Consider the following 7,126-nt stretch of genomic DNA (forward strand, 5'->3'; position numbering starts at 1 on the left):
CATCCCTCTTCAGCTGAAGTGCCCACCTGACTGCCCACACCTCTTCCTGGCATGATTGTGATGGCACTTGAGGAGCCCAGCTGGGAAAGAAATGCAACTTCTTCCCTCCAGAGTTATTTCTTATGCCCCCCTGCTGCAGTGTGGGGCCTCAGCACCTCCCTGACCGTCCTGACCCTTGACGCCAGCCCTGAATGTTGTGCTTGGTGGAGATACAGGCCTGCAGCCCTCTTGCACAGTGGATTTTGTTGCTGGTGGATTTTGCTCATTGTTATGCCTTAAACAGCTCAGGATGGCAAGACCTCAAGGGCCGCCTCTCCCCATAGGAACTGACCCGGACCCTGAGATCATCTTCTGAGGCCCTTCTTTGTGAGCCTCTTCCGCGAGATGTCCAGAGGGTGGCAACACGAGAACGGGCCTTTTCTGCAGTGGCTCCGCATTCCAGGAATGCTCTCCCCAGGGAGGCCTGCTGGGCATCTTCTCTACAAATCTTTAGGCACCAGGAGAAAGCATTCCTTTTCTCCCGGGCCTTTAGCTATTAAGCAATCTATGGCCTTTTAAACTGGGGTGTGGATAAAAGGTAAAGGTACCCCTGACCATTAGGTCCAGTTGTGGATGACTCTGGGATTGCGGCGCTCCGAGGGAGCTGGCATTTGTCCACAGACAGCTTCCGGGTCATGTGGCCAGCATGACTAAACCGCTTCTGGTGAACCAGAGTAGCGCACGGAAACGCCGTTTACCTTCCCGCCAGAGTGGTACCTATTTATCTACTTGCACTTTGACGTGCTTTTGAACTGCTAAGTGGGCAGGAGCAGGGACCGAGCAATGGGAGCTCACTCCGTCGCAGGGATTTGAACCACTGACCTTCTGATCGGCGAGCCCTAGGCTATTGTTGTTTGTGTTTTTATATTGTAAACCGCCCTGTGATCTTTGGATGAAAGCTGGTATAGAAGTTTAATAGATAATTCATCATCATCATCATCATCATCATCATCCAGGTCAGCCTGGATAGTTCAGTTGGTTAGAGCGTGGTGCAAATGATACCAAGGTTGCAGGTTCGAGACAGCTGAACGTTCCTGCATTGCAGGGGGCTGGACTTGATGATCCTCAGGTTCCCTTCCAACTCTACAATTCTTTGGTTCTATGATTCTGTCTCAGCACTCATGATCACTAATTTACGCCAGTGGCGTAGCGTGGGTTGTCAGCACCCGGGGCAAGGCAAGTAATTTGTGCCCCCAACCCATGGATTTGCGCCCCCTAACCCTAACCCCCAGATGTTGCGCCCAGTGCGGCCGGCCCCCCCCTGCACCCCCACGCTATGCCACTGTTACCATCCACAGGAAGCAATTTTGGCCCCTCTGTTCAGCCCCCCCCCATAGGACTATAGGGAGCTGCCTTATACTGAGCCGAACCTTTGGCCCATCTAGCTCAGTATTGTCTACACTGGCCGGCAGCAGCTCTCCATCATTTCCCAGCCCTCCCTAGAGATGCTGAGGGTCAAACCTGAGACCTTCTGCATGCAGAGCTGAGCCGTGTCCTTTTTTCTATACTGAGTCCGTCTAGCCCAGTGTTGCCTACTCTGACTGGCAGCAGCTCATAGAAAGGACATTCCCAGCTCTACTTGGAGATGCTGGGCATTGAACCCGGGTCCTTATCTCCCCTGAGCCCTTATCGCCAGAGTGCTTGTGATTAGAGCTTTGCCGCTTGGCTGGTGTGAATCCCCCGAGGCAGAAGTGGCAGCGATGGGTCCAGAGTCCAGGTGCGGGGCTGTGACATGGTTCCTGTGCAGCTGCCATCGCCTGAGGCATGACAAAGGTCCCTCATGCTGCCATGTCACTTGCGGTTGGTCAGGGACATCCTGCCTGGCTGGAGCCTGGCTGGCTTCTCTCCTTGAGGAGGGCGCACGCTCCAGGCCCCTGTTTGCAAACAAGGCATTCAGAAACCTCCCCTCTGGGGTGTGTGCTTGCATGCATGTTGGGTCAGCAGCGGTGCTTGCTCAGAATCCACACAAAGAGGATTCGCTCTTCGCTCCTTGTATGCCTCCCGGCCCACCCCCAAGCAGGGCTCTTGGGCCAGCAGAGTTCAAGGGGTTACAATTACAGTGGTACCTCGGGTTACAGACACTTCAGGTTACATACGCTTCAGGTTACAGACTCCACTAACCCAGAAATAGTACCTTGGGTTAAGAACTTTGCTTCAGGAAGAGAATAGAAATCGTGCTCCGGCGGTGCGGCAGCAGCAGGAGGCCCTATTAGCTAAAGTGGTGCTTCAGGTTAAGAACAGTTTCAGGTTAAGTATGGATCTCTAGAATGGATTAAGTACTTAACCCGAGGTACCACTGTAGTATATATAAAATCCTTAACAGCTTGGGACTAGTTTCCCTGTGAGATCACCTTACCCCAGTATATGCCATAATCTGTGGAGCCGCATAGTACCTTCTCCACATGTGTAAGAAATAGTTTTTTCAGCATTGCAAAACCTACACTTTGGAACTCCCTGCCTATTGACCCTGGGGAGGTGCCTTCACTGTATCCTTTTCAGGGCATTTTTGTTTAGGCAAGCCTACACAGCTCATTATGGGATGCGGGTGGTGCTATGGGTTAAACCACAGAGCCTAGGACTTGCTGATCAGAAGGTCGGCGGTTCGAATCCCCGCGATGGGGTGAGCTCCCGTTGCTCGGTCCCTGCTCCTGCCAACCTAGCAGTTTGAAAGCAAGTAGATAAATAGGTACCACTCTGATGGGAAGGTAAACGGCGTTTCCGTGCGCTGCTCTGGTTCGCCAGAAGCGGCTTAGTCATGCTGGCCACATGACCTGGAAGCTGTACTCCGGCTCCCTCAGCCAATAAAGCGAGATGAGCGCAGCAACCCCAGAGTTGGCCACGACTGGACCTAATGGTCAGGGGTCCCTTTACCTTGACCTTTACACAGCTCATTTGGTTAGAGCATGGCGCTGATAAGGGGAGCAGCTGCATATTCCTGCATTCCAGGGGATTCTGACACTAGATCCTCTTTTTGAATGTTTTTAAGAATTATTTATTTTTTACTGATAATTTCATCGTTCTATTCTCTTTGCAAGCTGCTTTGAGGGGTTTTTTTAATCGAGTGCTGTAGAAAGTTTATGAAATAAATAAATAAACCATTACCCTGGGATAGCTCAGTCGGTAGAGCACGAGACTCTTAATTCCAGGGTTTGGGGGTTTGAGCCCCACATTAGGGAAGTTTTTAATGTGTGACATTTTAATGTATTTTTAATCTTTGTTGGAAGCCACCCAGAGTGGCTGGGGACACTCAGCCAGATGGGCAGGGTACAAATAATAATTATTATTATTAGGCAAAAGATTATTATTATTATTATTATTATTATTATTATTATTATTATTTGGCAAAAGACTCCTGCATCGCAGGGGGTTGGGCTACAGGACCCTCAGGAGTCCCTTCAAATTCTCATTCATATGCAAAATGAAATCCAGCCGTGCAGCTTGACACTGCCAATCCAACTGGTGCAGCTTTTACAGCCTCGCTGCATTGCTGGGCCAGGAGAGAAAGCTACTCCTGCGTGTATAAAAATCTCTTGTGCGAAGAAAGCACCAGAAGTCTGTCAGGAAAGGGGAAAGGGCACCTAAACTCAGCCAGAGGTTTTGTCTGCGATACACTGTGGTTTTTTGAGCTGCGTTGGGGGTGGAAGTTCACGATCCATTCCCAGCTGTGCTAGTTATTACTGCAAAAGTGTTGGAACAGTTTGGGTCCAGGATACGTAAAGGGCCGCCTGCTTCAGGGATGGGGAACTGTTTTTCAGTCTGAGGGATGCATTCCATTCTGGGCACTGTGATGAAGGCCACACGCTCTCCTGGCAGGAAGCAAAGGCGGAAAGTGGGTGGAGCAATGCATGTCAATATTACCTTTGTACAATAGGCTGTTTTCTACGCAAAACTAGCGCACGTGCCTCTCTGCCCTCTATCCAGGCAAACACATCGAAGAAATGGCAGAAGCAAGGCCAGGGAGGCGGGTGGCCTGAAGGCAGAAGGTGTGGCTAATGCTGGGGAGAATTCCAAGGGCCGGAATGTGCCTGGCAAGCCACTTTTTTTTAAAAAAAAGTACTTAAATTTATTTATAACTTTTATATGATTAGTCACACACACTAAGTGCTATCGCTGTCTGATAACAACAGAGAACATTCCTCTTTCCCTCTCTCTTTTACACACATGCACTCAGATATATGCAGTCACAAATGTACAGTGGTACCTCAGGTTACATACGCTTCAGGTTACAGACGCTTCAGGTTACCGACTCCGCTAACCCAGAAATAGTGCTTCAGGTTAAGAACTTTGCTTCAGGATGAGAACAGAAATTGTGCTCTGGCGGCGTGGCGGCAGCAGGAGGCCCCATTAAGCTAAAGTGGTGCTTCAGGTTAAGAACAGTTTCAGGTTAAGAACAGACCTCTGGAACGAATTAAGTACTTAAACCGAGGTACCACTGTACTGTATATATTTCCACACTCTCTCTGCACAAGTGCACCTCTTCCTCTCACAAAGTATGGAAAAGTGCTGAAGCGGCAGGTCAGGAAGTGTTCTTGCCCGCCTGCCTGCCTTCCCTGCCTGTGCGTTTCCGAGCACAATTCAAAGTGTTGGTGTTGACCTTTAAAGCCCTAAACAGCCTTGGTCCTGTATACCTGAAGGAGCATCTCCACCCCCATCGTCCAGCCCGGACACGGAGGTCCAGCTCTGAGGGCCTTCTGGCGGTTCCCTCCCTGCAAGAAGCAAAGCTACAGGGAACCAGGCAGAGGGCCTTCTCTGGTGGTGCCCGCTCTGTGGAACGCCCTCCCATCAGATGTCAAAGAGATAAACAACTGCCTGGCATTTAGAAGACATCTGAAGGCAGCCCTGTTCAGGGAAGTTTTTAATGTGTGACATTTTAATGTATTTTTAATATTTGTTGGAAGCCGCCCAGAGTGGCTGGGGAGACCCAGCCAGATGGGCGGGGTACAAATAATGAATTATTATTATTATTATTATTATTATTATTATTAAACTTATTACTTTTATATGCCACCTGATTCTCCAAGGAAATCAAGGTGGCATACAGGGTACTCCCTGTCATTTTAATCCCCACAACAACCCTGTGAGGAAGGCGAGACCAGCTCTCCCAAGGTCACCCAGTGAGCTTCACATGGCTGAGTGGAGAGATTTGAACCCTGATCTCCCTAGTCTGAAACTCTAACCACTGCACCACACTGACTCTACAACACATTTGGTCCCAGGGTTTGACATTTCCTGCCCTGGCTGGTAAGGACAATATCAGGTAGGGCCGCCTATTATTTCTCTTTTCGCAATAATTCCTTTTGCTTTTTCAATAGATCTTCTCAGTAGGTACCTGTAAAAAGATAGGTCTTACTATTTTTATCATCGTCCTTTTGCGTCCCTCTGCTCAGCGCCCTGTGGGAGGGCTAAATCCCTAAATCTGGTGCTTTTGCTTCCCTTTTGCAGTTTCCTGCCTGCTTCCTGAGATCCGATGGAGAGGCACTTCTGAGCATCCTGATGCTGGCGGATTCTAGAGTGGTCCAGATTATCGTAGAGGAGGGTGTCCACTTCTACACCCACCCCTCAAAATGTGAATGCATCACCAACAAAAGAGGACACCGATTTACCCTTGATCTGAATAGTCCATGAAATTGGTTTGCCAATCTTCTTTGGTCGGGGCTGCTTCCTCTTTCCATCTTTGGGCTAACAGTCTCCAGGCGGCCATCGTAGCATACATAAACAATTCCTTCTGGTCTTTTGAAATCTCCGCTCCTACAATAACTAATAAAAAGGCTTCTGTTTTTTTAACAAAGGTTACTCTAAACATGTTTTTCATTTCATTATAAATCATTTCCCAAAAAATTTTAAATCATCTTACATTTCCATCACGTAAGATAAAACATACCCTCTGTTTCTTTACATTTCCAACACTTATTAGATCTTGTTCTAAATATTTTTCCTAGTTTAAAGGTAAAGGGACCCCAGGCGTGACCGACTTTGGGGTTGCAGCGGTCATCTCACTTTATTGGCCAAGGGAGCCAGCGTACAGCTTCCGGGTCATGTGGCCAGCATAACTAAGCCGCTTCTGGTGAACCAGAGCAGCACATGGAAACGCTGTTTACTTCCCGCTGGAGCGGTACCTATTTATCTACTTGCACTTTGAGGTGCTTTCGAACTGCTAGGTTGGCAGGAGCAGGGACCGAGCAACGGGAGCTCACCCCTTCGCGGGGATTCGAACCGCTGACCTTCTGATTGGCAAGTCCTAGGCTCTGTGGTTTAACCCACAGCGCCACCCGCGTCCCTTTTGCTAGTTTAACCAGGGTTAAATACCACCCATACATCATTTTCATATAATTCTCTTTGAGTAGGGTACATGCAGTAAATTTCATATCTGACTTCCAAAGCCTTTCCCAGTCCGTTAACTGGAGGCTTGCTTCAAGCCTGCCTAGTGAATGGAGGTTCAAAGAGGGGGTGCTGTGGGCCGGAAGCATAGCTGTCAACTTACAGATTTGAAAATAAGGGACCAGCAGCCAAAATAAGGGACCTGCAGCCTCACCTGTTCCAGGCACTCCAGTCTTCCTGTCCTCCTGCAGTCTGGTCAAACTCATGCTGGGTAGCTTCGAGAACACTGTCCAACCAACTTTGTAACCAGAGGTTCAACTGAATAGAATCTGAATCACATGCAGCACAAGGCCTATGCAGCCTCAATTTAAGATGGCTCCCCGGCCTGGCTTTGCACTGCAAAGTTTGCAGCAGCACGTGCAACAAAATGGCGTCCAGCATTCAAAAACCCCCTCAGCTTGCATTACCTAGCCACACACAAGACATGCAAGCTCCACCCCCCAGTTGTTCTTAGACTTCTTATTGGGTGAGCAGCACAGTTGGAGTCTCGCTCCTCCCTGGCTGGCAGGGAAGGAGAGAGAGGAGCTGCTTCCTTTGAAATTTAAGGGACATCATTTAAGGGACATTTAAGGGACATCCATCAGTAAGGGACAGCAGCGGGACATGGCGCTGGAATAAGGGACTGTCCCTTCAAATAAGGGACACTTGACAGCTATGGCCGGAGGGGGTACATTTGGCCTACGGGATCACATCCAGCTACTGGTTCTCC

Source organism: Podarcis cretensis (assembly GCF_951804945.1).
Source record: "Podarcis cretensis genome assembly, chromosome: 16".
Lineage (NCBI taxonomy): Eukaryota > Metazoa > Chordata > Lepidosauria > Squamata > Lacertidae > Podarcis > Podarcis cretensis.